Source organism: Macrobrachium nipponense, chromosome 19 (genome assembly GCF_015104395.2).
Source record: "Macrobrachium nipponense isolate FS-2020 chromosome 19, ASM1510439v2, whole genome shotgun sequence".
NCBI classification, from domain to species: domain Eukaryota; kingdom Metazoa; phylum Arthropoda; class Malacostraca; order Decapoda; family Palaemonidae; genus Macrobrachium; species Macrobrachium nipponense.
Window position 1 is genome coordinate 62,913,863 of NC_061088.1, and position 14,108 is coordinate 62,927,970.

At 38.2% G+C, this 14,108-nt stretch overlaps 1 protein-coding gene across 1 annotated transcript in view; it reads right to left on the reverse strand.

The window, feature by feature from the left end:
- Positions 1-14,108, reverse strand: part of LOC135217494 (small ribosomal subunit protein bS1m-like) — a 107,998-nt gene that overhangs the window by 3,246 nt on the left and 90,644 nt on the right. The gene's annotated exons all lie outside the window — the stretch shown is intronic.

The window sequence follows — 14,108 nt, forward strand, 5'->3', positions numbered from 1 at the left end:
CTGCCAGGTAACTAGTCTGGTCCCTCACCTTGGCCAGCCCTCTCACCTGCCTGCTTGCCAGTGTCGACTCACCTACTATTCCCAGCTAATGGTATGCCGCTCTGGCTGTGACTGCTCCCATTCCACACCATTCTATTGCACTACTTGATGTGATGTATAGTCTGCTGTATCATTGCTTGCTGCTCCTAGTCCCATATTACTAGACTTCACTTTCGGTGCCATTGTCACTTTACCAGGCTCCTGCTCCATTGCTTTGGGCATTAGCTAAAGAATAGTAACTGCCTTGATACCAAGCACTGGGACTTGATGCATTATTGTCAAATGACTCTTTCTTCCCTTGTTGTGTTTTTCAGTCATTTGTTGCTGGCTTAACCACTGCTGGATCACAAGCTGCTCCGCTGCACCTGTCTCAACTACCAGTCCAGCCATACAGCTAATGCTGTTCTGGTGATAGGTAATGTTCCTGCTGAACAGAGGGCTTATCAGACTCCTGCTGCCACTTTGATGCTAAACCTTGCAACACTTCCTGTTTTGGCTGTTCCATAATATTGTTCTTCTTTCTGTAGCTGTTACACCAGTGACCAAGCATGCTGCTTTAGCTGTTCTGATGATCAGGCTTGCTGCTTCTACAGTTTCCACTGTTCCAATGCTAGCTGCTCCATCTCTTCCACTTGTTACTAAAATAATTTAGACATGAGCAACATCTGCTGTATCTCCACTTCCTGCTGCTTTGTGTATGCAGCTGGTGCTTCCATTCTATAATGTTTTGAGTTTGCTGTTCTTGCTATAAGGACAAACCCAGAAGCACCAATTTTTTCCAGTTACATTACCAAACAAATTGACAATTTGTCTTTCAAGGTGGAAGATATCTTCTTTTAATATCTCACCCATGATCATCATGGCCCTCGTCTACTGAGGTCATGCAGAGAGAAGTCTATGTTCTGCACATTCTTGAAATTTTCAAGTATTTTCTTCTATGGTATGAGCTGTGCATTGCAGGGATTCTCACTGCTCCATCACCTCCTCTTCTAGCAAATATCACGCTTTAAGGTATTAGGATTAGCAATTAAAGAGAGAGGTCCAGCAGATTCGACAATACCACCAGGTGTTTGGCCAGTCTTTGCTGACTTCAACACCAAGAAGGTCCTCGTTGCTGTCATGGTTGCCATCTTCAAGTGCTAGGACCTATAAGGTCATAAGGTCATTCAGCACTGAAAGGGAAATTGACAGTAAGAAGACTTGCAGTGCAACATGAGGTAAACCTTGCATTTTTACTATGAAACAATTGTTTAGAGGGTAAAAAGTCAGATGGAAGAAAGAGATCTGAATGGAGGTACTGTGAAAGGAATGAAAGAAGTTCCACGGACGCTGCAAAGACCTTGAAGTAATGCCTACAGTGCACCATGTGAGATGCACCGACGGCACTACCCCCTACAGAAGCCATTTGAAGAGGACAACAATGCTATTTACTGCAATCCCCCCTGCTTCCAGTGATCTTGGATAGGGCCTGAGTAGGTTCTTGCCCAGTCATCTTAAAGGCATCAACTGCCTACCAATCCTGTGGATGTCTGCCTTAATCCAGCCGCATATTTGAATCAACTGGTATAAGGATGACAGCAGCACCCCAGTCTTTGCCAAAGAACCTTTTCCAGTGACACGATGGGCTTGGTATGTGAGGCAGGCAAAACTCCAGCTCCCTCACTGGCTGAAAAAGGAAGCATTAATCACTAAAATCTGATCAGAAGATGCCCTATGTGACTCCAACTCCAGACCTTTGAAGCTACCTCCAGCCACAGTGGTAAGAATGTCCTTGGTGATGTAGAGTTTTGGAGAGAAGGCAGATCTTTCTTTTATCCAGAAGGAAGGTATTTAACCAATTTTGTGCCCTTCATTGTGACTTGGCAACAGTTCTACAAAGCTTCATCCAAATTTTGGCACCAGTGGCAGCTTAAGCACACCAGTTCAGCACAAGACTTTGAGACACATCTGGCTGGTGCTGGCAGTGAGACTGAGGCAAGACTTGGATCATCTATGCAACATGTGCATTAGCTGGGCCTTCCAGTGAACTGGAGGCAGTCAACCATAGTCCCATTCAAAACAGTGACATACCCAAGTAAGATCAGTTCATAAACAGGCTTAGTTCATTCATCAGCACACAATCTTGAGAATTACTTTTGATCCATAGCTTTCAACAGCATCTGAAAGGCTGCTGGACCTGGATATTCACAAGCATTTTGGAAACTGAGGCTGGCCTTGGTAGACTGCTTGTGACAAGACAAGCAAAAGCTTCCAATGCATTTTATAATTGAGCACAATCATGGCTAGGACAAGCTTAAGATGAATGGCTTCCCACAATTAAGATGCTGATGAAGCCAAGAGCCTCCAACCACCCGAGGGCATCATTTGTCTGCTTAACTGTGGCCACAGCACTGTTCTGCCCATCTCCCTTACTTCACAGCGGATCACATCAATACCATTTTTACAGGAAAGAGTATTGAAGCAACTGCACTGAACAATTTTCAAAGCAACCAGAGTATATGCTTGGATCAAAGAAAGCCTAAGAGGTCAAGGCTTTTGAAAGTTGCTGGTTAACTAATGCCTATCCTACAGACCCTCAACCATAATCCTCTACTGCCTAAGTAGAGCATTTTTACTGGTTAGGATTGTGAGATAGGTATTAATACACTTAATAACAGATGGAGACCTTTTCATATAATGTTGACTCCAGAATAATCTGGCAGTGTCTGCAGCTTATCAAAAGGAACAAAACAAAAGTGATATTAACTCCTCTTAAAATTGGTCACTCTCATCTAAAACATGGATATTTGATGAAGAGCATACATAATCCAATCCCTACTGGTACAGGTTCAAAATAAAATTGACAGTGAATGTCAAGTTTTGGAAACAAAGAAATTAGCCCAGCAATAAAATTTTCAAAAGCTTTAATTGGAAAATCTAATTTTTTTAATAAAAAAAAAGAATAATACAAGCCAACCCTGTAAGAGCTACATATATTTACCCCAGCATCATCTTTCCATAAAGACAGTCAGCAAAGAGGATATCCTTTGCTCTGGAGCTTTTCTCTGGGCCACAACTGACCAGTGGTCATCATCATACTAGAGACTTAAGTTGCCAGTCCAGATTTATTGGCTAAAGTACTGAGAGAGACTTTGCCTTGTAAAGGTAGCTATTTGGCACTACCATAAGAACAAGACTCCTGAAAGAGGTCAACGTTAGACTCTTCCTTTCTACAGAGCAGCTAAGGAAGGTAAGCAATACATACCCTTAATATGTTGCCCTGACTACAGCAAACTCAATCTGCAGAGGTACTTTGATGTGCCTTAAAAGAATACTATTCAGGTGAGTATGTGATCAAGACCTCTCAACTTCAACTGCTTCTCAAGGAAACATGAGATTTTGGTAATTCTAAGAGTAGTTAAATGGGAACTAAGTCTACGTTTGCAAATTGTTACCCAAGAGTTAGTCTGCACAACAGAACAGGAATGTGGTCCTTGAGCCCTTAGTCACATACAAGGGCATTTTTACCTCCAACAGAATATCCAATTCATTCTTCTTTTTTTCTCCTCGTGCCATCACTCATCCTTTCATCATTATATCAGAGCTATGTCTCCCTAAGTGAAGAGCACCTACATACCACTTAGTGGTTACAAACAATTCACACACAATGCTCTACTGAACCCATTGGACCTTGTAGCTCTTTGCCCACACATTCTCCATCATACCCTTGCTTCAGCTTACTGTCACACAGTCTCATCCTTCCACCCAAATAACAAACTGAGATAATTAAGACTGATTGTTTGTCATGAAACAAGTAAGGGTTTCACAACAATTTTCATATGAATCCACCAATTATAAAGAAATGTCTGCCTGCCAGCCCTCTTCTCACTCTAATTAATCATCACTTAACTATTTCCCCCGTCTTTAAAACAAAAGATATTAAGTGTTGGGGGGAAATTCACCACTATGAATTAGGCCTTTTATGACTGATGGGTTTGTGTGAAAAAAATTATTGTCATAAAAACTTCAAGTTCATAAGCAGTAACACATTTTCAGAAAGAGAAAATTCTTGCCTAAATGGACAGTTTAATCTAGTAAACATTATAGATGTCATTTCATTCACTGTCAGGTAGTTCAACAACACTAAGTCATTACTGGTCTCTCAAAAGACAATTCCTTAAATGAGAGGTGAAAAATTGAGCATGATAGTTGGAAAGTTTAGCAGCTAAGCAAGGAGAGGCCAAGGGAAAGGGGACTGGATGAAAACAAAATAAGCTATAAGAGCTAGGTGCTGAAGAGATGGTACAAACCACTCAACAGTACTTAGTGCATAATTCACTGTTGACAGTAATCTCTTATATGGTCACCAGTCTGGCCAGTGTTGTTCAATAGGTGTATTTAATATTACTTCTGTAAATAAAAGTGGGTTCTGTATAATTAGATCACTGAAAAATCTAAAATGAATTTATTTAATTGTGGGTAAAATAAAAGTTTCCCTCCTGTTATAGTAACTACGGAAAGCAGCAAGAAACAATTAATTGAAAACTTGATATGCTAAAAAGTGGACTGTCAACATGAAAAGTCATTTAAGACTGTATTCACAGCAAGAAGAAAATTATGTACTGTATTTCCTGGCATAAAAGACACTTTAAATAAGCACCCTCATTTAGTAAGCAAAAATTTTCAAAAATGCATTCAAGTACTGTGGCTTTGGCTGCTATGGCATATGGAGTATTGTAGTTTAAATAGGTTAATTTATTTTCTAAATACTTTACATGTTTTTTATGTTTATTAATTTTAATATTTAAGCTTTTGTGAAGCTGACATAGCAGTGAACTGATAAAACTGAAAAAGTGCAACAAGTTTAATCTAAGATAAAGGAAAATCTAGACCTTACAATACAAAATATAAATGGAATAACATTTTACAGTATTGCACAGTTACATTTTTTGCAGATGTTTTTTTAGACATACCTTTCACTTTTAGGTGGGAAGTTTCTCCAATTCGCAAATTTTTCTATGGACTGTATCTCTAAAATCATCACTAGTTCTCCTTTCTTCATATTAAATTAGGCAGTGAACTCTTAAAATAGGCAGTTATATGCATTTTAGTTTAAGAGGTACTGGGTAATTGGTAGTTACAGGCATTTTTTAAAGAGATTTTGCATTTTCGCTGATTTTGTATTTCCACGGTGGGTTCTGGAACTATCCCTGCGAAAATGTGGGGCTAGCAAAGATGCCCTACCTCTAAGGTTAGGATAGACTAATAAAAATTTAACCTTCAGCCTTTAAGATGCACAGTAAATTTCAAAGATATTTCAGGGAACAATATTCTTTCCAAGGAAATATAGTAATTCATTCTTCTTTTAATGAACACTAATACAGTGCCACTTTGTACCTCAATCTAATCTAAAAACTTATTGCATTAATCCATTCTGGAAAATGATCTCTTTCCTGCATTTGCACTAGGAATAAAAATATACAGTGCCAGTACACATGACTATAATCTGCATTAATACAATCTCAGACAAAATATTCTTCAAATACTAACCAAAACTATCTTCCTTAGTATATTTTCTACAAGTATTTACATTAATGTAGAATAAAGTAAGTTGGGCAATTTTGAAGCTTGACTACTCTTCTGACTATCCAGATTTCTTTTTCATAATGGAGGAAAAATCTCTCTCCGCAATATGAAATTTTAACAATATTCCCCTCAAGACGTTCAACAAAAAATTTTTAAGCGAATATGGTGGCTTTCCAAATAATGTCCAGATCTACAAATAGAATTCTATTGAAAACAAATCTGGATTCCTACAAGTTCGATAATAAACTGCCAAATGAAAACACTACAGTTGTTGAATGATTCCATTTTGGCATAATTTTGGAGTATTATGCTGAAAATATGAAATCTGCAAGATGTTTCAAGTATCTTTCAACAACTAACTAGTTAGTTAATAAACACCTGAAAACATCAAAATACACACACCAGAAATATAAAATGTAGAATGAAAAATTATATGTACATTCAATGGATGTAAACAAATATAAAACTTGAGCATTAGCAAGTTCATTGTCAAGGTTTTAATTAAAGCTTAACAGATTACTGAAGTTTTTGTATTTATATGTATCTATATATCTATAAATGCAGCCTACACTATAAACACACAGCAATGGAGCAGTATAATACTCAAACTGAAATGTTCATTTAATACAATACTGACAGAAAAAGGAACATATTTCTTTCAAAGCTAGAATAACTATGGTCATTGATCAAAAATTGAATAGTGGTGTAGAAGCTTTATTATATCAGTCATCTTTTACATCACACCTTTTAATGTCTCATGGTACCTGTACTTCATATAATTGATAACACTTCATAAAAATCTGACTGACAAGCATATAGTTTTCATATGTACTGCACCTAGTGTTAAACATTATTCAAATCTAATGGACTCAAAACCGTGCCAAGACACCGAAAACTTTGAGACACACCTTTTATTGAGTGACTATCATGTTCTGGAACTTTTGAGTTCCATATTCATATGTATAACATAACACTACAAATTTTCTTAAACTATGACCAGGTTGTCCAAAACTCAACTCCTTTAATATATTCTTACTGCAGCCTGTACCAGTAGGTAGCACCAATAACCTTTCCCATTAATCATGGAAGATGTTTGTTCAAAATAGGAAGCGTACTATGAGTAATTCATAATTAAAAAAGATTTTCAATCTTTAAAATTATTTTTTTTTTACATTTTAGTGATACCAAACAACAAACTTTCTGTGATAAATACTAGTATTTATTTTAAAGTTTAAAACTATCGGTAAATTACTATACGATATGCCAACTTTTTTATGATTAATAAATCTTCATTAAATTTTTTTACTGTTTATGTAATGAGCACTTCAAAGTCCTTTCCAGATAGCTTCTTTGCAACTGGATTAGTAGTTTTGTTTTTACATAGTACAGCTACATATTGTCCACTTACTTGACATGTACCATAAACAGTACAGTTTTGCATTTTTTAGAAGCCTGAAAAAATTAAAGGATGATATTGAAAAGGGACATTTCTGAAAATTAATTTTGGAACAAGTATTCCTCACGTTTTTGCACATGCTGCAGCCAAAAGGCTTTAAAATACCAGCCTATACTTTATTTTATTAACCTTTAATGGATGGGCACCATCATACGAGTATCAAAAACAGGTACAGGGGGTCCTCGAGTTACGACGTTGATCCGTTCTTACGATGCATCGTAACACGATTTTCAGCGTAAGTCGGAACATTGAAAAATACCACATGATTTAATGTAAATACCTATCAATAACAACGAGAGAACAATTCCTTACCTTTATTAGTTTGATTGGCTTGCACACTGGAGAGGAAGCTGCGGTGCTGGAGAGACTGGGGGAGGTTAGTGAAGAGAAAAAGAACCTCCAGAAGTTGCTGGAGATGCTGAGGCAGATGATTCTTGAGGTGAGGCAGAACATACTAGTACTGGAGATGCTGAGGCAGGTGATTCTTGAGGTGAGGCAGAACATACTACTGGAGATGTTGGGGCAGGTGAGTCTTTAGGTGAGGCAGAACCTACAGAAGGTGCTGGAGATACTGGGGCAATTTAAGGTTATGGTAATTGGCCCGAGCCTTAAATCGCATAAACCAACCCCTACTAGCCACAAACTCTTCACTTTCACTTCCCTCCCCCTTTTCTTTTTTCAACGCTTCAAACAATCTTTTCGCCTTCTCCTGAATCACCATAAGGCTGACTGGGATACGCCGTTGATTTTGGTCTTCCAACCAAAGCACCAATAACCTTTCCATTTCAATTATTAGACCACTACGCTGCTTAGTTATCACTGTCGCTTTCATAGGAGCAGATCCTTTCACATGTTCAACGATGCGCTCTTTATCTTTGATAATGGTAGCAACGGTCGAACGGCTAAGGCCAAGCGAGCGGCCAATGTTTGTTGGCGTTTCTCCCTTCTCAGATCGCTTTATAATGTCCACTTTAATTTCCATGGTGATGGCCTTTCTTTTCTTCGATGCACTACCATCAGAAGAGTCCGCCTTGCGCTTGGGAGCCATAACAAAGAGCAAAAAGTTACAAAAACGATACAACACGAGGGAGAGAGAGGCAGTGTAAACAACCAAAATGGCGTATGGGCGAGGAATGAGCGTAGCGAAGCGACGCCGTCCTCTCCCCCACAAAGCGTATTCTTCCGCCGTGCGCCTGGAACTAGTTCGCGTTTGTTTACGTTGCTTATGACGCTAAACCGCGTAAGACGGAACGACGCAAAATATTATTTTTTATATTTTTATGGGGGCGCGTTCGTAACCACGAAGCATCGTAAGTCGAGACCAGCGTAACCCGAGGACTTACTGTACATTGGTTGGTGGATTGTATAACTCACAGTGAGCATCAATGTTACACATATGATTTGGATGCATTTAGCGTGAAAGACGTTCAAAGCACTTCAATGGTCTGTAAATGACTTGTGGCAACTGTGGTTTTCAGCTCTGAGAGTCAGGAGTTAGAGGTAGCTCTCAGTATGATTTTAGACTTTGGGGAATGTTTCACCACTGTCTGTCCCATGACATCTTTTTATTTATTTGCTCATTAATGTACCTAGGGACTGCTGTTGGTTTTAATTCTTATCTTTTATGACAGTATGTCAAGTATAATTGTAATTTTCCAAGGATATATTAGAAAAACATGTATACCTCCCAAAAAGTTACGGAATCTTGTTAATCTAGTAAATTTTACAATAAATATACGTACTCAGAATTTGTTACCGATTTTAGTTCTTGTCTGTTATGATATTGTATGAGCTGTAATTATAATTTTACAAAATAAAATCCAATAAATTATAAAAAAAATATGCATTACTTGGTAAAATTTATGATTGTTTCATAAAAGAGGGCCCCCTCAGGGTTGTAAATAGTCCAACTTCCCATGTTAGGGAAAATGTTTTAGAATTTTTTTCTTACATCATGTGAATTTAAATGCATATCTGCCTCTTTCCATTGATGAGTATTTTTCTTAAATTGGCCAACCTTAAAGTCTGCCTAGTCTGGGGGTGTGCATACATATATTTAGCCCAACTCTTATAAAGCTAAGCTGTTTACTGTCAACTAACTCACTGCAGTGTAGGCTCCTTCCCAGGTAATTTTCAGGGCTCACTATTAAAAATGAAACTTATTCTCATGTAAATCCTTTCACAATAGATTAAGGATATGTAATTATATTTTAAAAGACAAATGAAGTTTATTTTATATATATTGCATAGTTTTAACTTTTTGCCATTCTTTTTTAATTTCATTACCTGTATTTACAATATATACAGTGTCTCGTTCCTATGCCTAAGTTCCTCAAAAGATAAAAAAAAAAAAAGTACACTACATTCAACCCAATGGAAGAAAAAAAGGGTTAAGCTACACATCTTTTATCTGCAAATTTAGACAGCAAAAGATTATCAAAAATAAATTCTAAAACCTACAACCCAACTGGTATAACTTGGATTTATAAGTGAAAACACATCTACAATATGGCAATCAAGGATTATAGTGTCAGCATTTCACCTGCACAGAAAGGCAACACAGATGGCAGCTATGATCTATGCATCCCAGCATCATTACAATCAATTCTAAAGAATTAGATACTACATCAGGTTTAAAAGTAAAATCCCATAAAAGCACCAGTTACTCTAGTTAACTAAGTCTGTGTCCTTAATTAATAATGCCCCTGGAATTTGTTATACTCAAGTCATAATCAGCCTTGTTCCTTGTAAGACAGACCCATCAATGCAGTCTTCAAAAGTTGGAAGGAAGGGTCCACTATGAATGCCCAAGCCACCAGCATCATCTGTTATTTCATGTAGACCTGACTATGTTGGACATAGGCATTGTTTCCCAGTTATTTTGTAGATTCATCTCCATTTGTCTGAAATAGTCTAGGTTTTGATAAATTTTCCTTTTTGCACCCTTTTACTTTGGTCAGCACCCTAGCCCTTTTCTTTACTTCTCCAGGATTCAGCAGTGTGTCAAATATCTCCAGTTTATAAGGTTTTAAGCTTAACAGTAGGCACCTTTATTTACGATACTGAACCTGAGCATGACTTTTCATGGAAAAGTAGTTACTTATGCCAACTGAGTTTTTGCCTTCATGTACTCCCAGTGAATTTTTCCCTTATGTACCAGTGAATAAGTTTTATCTTTTATTCTGTTCATGCTAACAGTTGCCTTGAGATATGTTTCCAACTTTGCATTTATAGTTGTAATTTTTTCCAATTCTTGGACTATGTAAAGTATAACATTCCTGAATATATCATCTCACCACTTGTGCTAACCTTGGGGAAGAATGTTAATTTATTTACACACACTGAACTATAAGACAAGATTTTTAGATTATATTCATTGCACATGTTGACAGTGAATTAGTACATATTATGGGATTTTTAGTTTTATTCTGGTCACTGGATTGGTTGCCCTGTGCACTACTTTACATGTTGGGATTTGCTCCTCCTCTGTTCAGCAAAGCTGATTTTTCTCTCTGGAATTGTGTCTATTTCTGCTTCACCTCTGTTTCATTGCTGATGGCAATTACACTCCCTTCAGCAGTGACATTTTTTGTGTGCCCTCTTCCAATGTCAACTTCATCTGCAGATTTGTCCTAAGTTTGTCTCATTTTTCAGCTTTGCATACACTCACCCACTTCTGTATTCACAATCCTTCCTGTAACCCAATCTCATGTACCCATTTGTTCCAGTGTACTCAGCAACTCGCAAGTATCATTGACCCTACAAGTCTTCCATTTCAGGTTATCAGCTGACCCTTTTGGCATAGTTTTGTTCTCCTGCTCTTTCACATCTCAAGCTGCCTGATTCCAGTAACTTGGGCCACTTGATCTCCAAGCTTTGTTGTGGCCTGTATTGCTTCTGCAGGGAATTTCTCCCAAGTCTCATTTATGTTTTAGCCATCCCTCATATTGTTTTCTCCAGCTTGCTTCTTCAATATTAACTGCTCAGTGTTTGCCCATGTTTTGAAAGCAGCAGCCCATCACCCCCAAAGTCCTTGAGGGATTTTCACCGACATCTTTATCCCACAGGCAAGGCTTAGAAAGATTAGAATTTTCCTAATTCTTCTGGGAAAAATAAGTACTTCACAGTTAACTCCCTGATTGTTTTCTCCATGCAGTTTTGTCTTGTACCAGGCTATGGCCCTCAGGGCTTCAGTTTGTCAGAATCCCTTCCTAAAGTGATACTCATCACAATCCCTAACAGTTGTTAGAAAGAAACTGCTGATGTAGTTCCTCAATCCACACAATGTTGGAGGCAAGGACACTCCTCCTGTTCGAGTACAGAAAGGGGTTGTATGATCCAGGAAGTTGGGCTGTTGATATTAGATTGTGAACTACATTCAATTTTTCTCAGGCTCCCTCTCCTTCATGCCCTCAAGTCGAGTCACCGCAATAGCTTTTGTGCATGCACTTTTCCGCCGTGGTAAATTGTGATTAGGGAAATGCAAGATCAGGTCTGTTTGCTAGTCAATAATTCAAGTTCTTTGCTTACAGTTTCATATGAGGTCTTGGTCATGCTTCGTTTTGCCCGTGTTTATGACTTGTTTCCTTCACAGAACGTAGTTACTTCTTTCAGACATCTACATAGCACAACACAAGTGAAAAAGCTTTGGATGGGGCCGTTTGCAATGTCTGTCTTTTGGGCTCTATAGATCCTAGTTTTCTTCAGTCAGCTAACCAGCTTGGAGCTGTTGGTGTCATGTTCCAGTTTGGCAGACAGTATGCTCTCAGCCTTTTGCGTTTAATTGCAGAGAGACTTGGAAGTTCTGGTGTCCCTTTAGCGGAGATTTACTCATCACTCTCCACCTTATTTTTTTCTTTTTCTTTTTATAGTGGCAACAGTTTCTAACTCTCCTCAGGGAGGGTGGCTCCCCATGGTCATGGCACCTTTTACATACTCTTATTGGGATTATCGTGGGGCAACATACAGGATTCTTGCCCACCTAGGTCCTTGGTTCCTATATAACAAACAACTACAACAGTACTCTCCAAGGAAAGTTTGCCTGTTTTTGCTCCTCTCCTTTTTATGATTCTTCGCCACACCCCCCCCACAAAGGAATACTCTACAAGGAATGGGCTTTTGACAGCAACTGTAATTTTCATGTGGTTTCCCCTTTTGAATCCTGAAATTTCAAGGGCTTCCATGAGTAGTCCCCAAAGCTTTATGGATTGCTTTCTGGAGTACTACTGGACAATTATCTTCCTCAAGGCTATGTTGTTTAGCCCCACCCCTCTAAAGCAGTTCAGTGGGGTCCATACCTCTGACATATTCCCTTATCCTAACTGTTGATATTTATGGGGAATTCCAGTTAATCCTGAAATTTGTGGCTAAGGACCTTCTTACAGTAAAAGCTCATTCTTTACCTCTCTGGCCTTTGATGCCTTGCCGTTTATCTCCAAAGTTTCCTGCTAAGTTGGGCTTTCAAACATGCCTCCAGCAGTTTACAGCATTCCAGGCCTCTCGCTTTCATGTCTCCTCTCTTGAAGTTGCCAGAATCAGACTTGAATGTTTCTCAAGAGGACTTCATTAAGTTCAGTACGTATATAGTAAGTTTTGCATACTTTTATCTATGCATGTGGGTGAAGTACCTATAGATGTTTCATGTGGTCTGATCACTGACCCAGGTCTTGCGCTACATGACTAAGGTTTCTAGTCATTTATCATCCCTTTCATGACCTCATAACTTATCCCTTGTGTACACATGGAGGGGTGTTTTTCTTGAATTACCTGCCTCTGGTGCTTGGTGAGTGAACTATCTAGGGATTTGTCTTACCAACCATCCCTAACTGTGGGTACTTATGGGGAATTCCAGTTAACCCTGAAATTTACAGCCAAGAACCTCCTTACAGTAAAGGCTCATTCCTTACCTCTCTGGCCTTTGATGCCTTGCCCTGTTTTTCTCCAAAGTTTCCTGCTAAGTTGGCCTTGTACACCGAGCTTTCCAGGCTTCCCGCTTTTGAGTCTCATCTCTGGAAGTCGCCAGATTCAAACTTGAATGTTTCGCAAGAGGACTTCATTAAGTTCAGTATAATGTATGTTTTGCATTCCTTTATCTATGCATGTGGTGCAGTACGTATACATGTTTGTTGTAGTCCGATCTCTGACCCAGGTCTTGCTCTACAGGACTAGGGTTTCTAGTCATTCATCATCCCTGTCATGACCTCATAACTTATCCCTTGTGTACGCATGGAGGTTTTTTTCTTTTTTCTGAAGTACCTGCCTCAGATGCTTGGCGAGTGAACTATCTAGGGATTTCTTACCGTACGTCCATTACTTACAGAAACTACTATGATTCTGAAGGTTTTCTGCCCTCTGTAGAATTTGAATTTCTTGCATCTTCATCTAATAGTCTCATCAGAGGCACTTCTGCTAAGTTCTACCTCTTTCACCACAATTCACAGTCATTAAGATTAATGGATTTTATATTTAAAAAGTTTTAAAAATACAAAGGTTTTATACAAAAACATTAATCATAACCTTCAGTGTTCTGTTCCCTTTCCCTAATTTTTCCAGATGGAAGTTACCACAGAACCAGAGTTAATGGTGGCCAAAAGTTTCGCTAGATTGGTTTTACTTAATATGACAAAATATGATTTATGGGTTTGCATAAAACCTCACTTTAAAAATATTTTATTAGATTGTTAAATTTTCTCTTTATGCACATTTATCTTTTATATCTGAATAAACAAAACTATGGCTAGTAGACATTCCCACCCCAAAGAAAAAAAAACTCCTGAATTTGCACATATAACATCAAACATTCCCTTCCAAGTGTGCTTAAGCTATCACCCCAGCTCCCCAATTCAGCACACATTTCTCTATTATAGAAAAATGTTTAGTGATATAGTATATTAAACTGAGCATTCACTCACAGAGTCCATTATACTGGAAGTTTGCTGTACTTAGAAAAAAAACACCCAAAGACCAATTTGCCTAATATTAGTTTGGTAGTCTGGCTTACTATTTGAACTAGCATTGCAATAAATTTCTGACTTCATTAATATATATG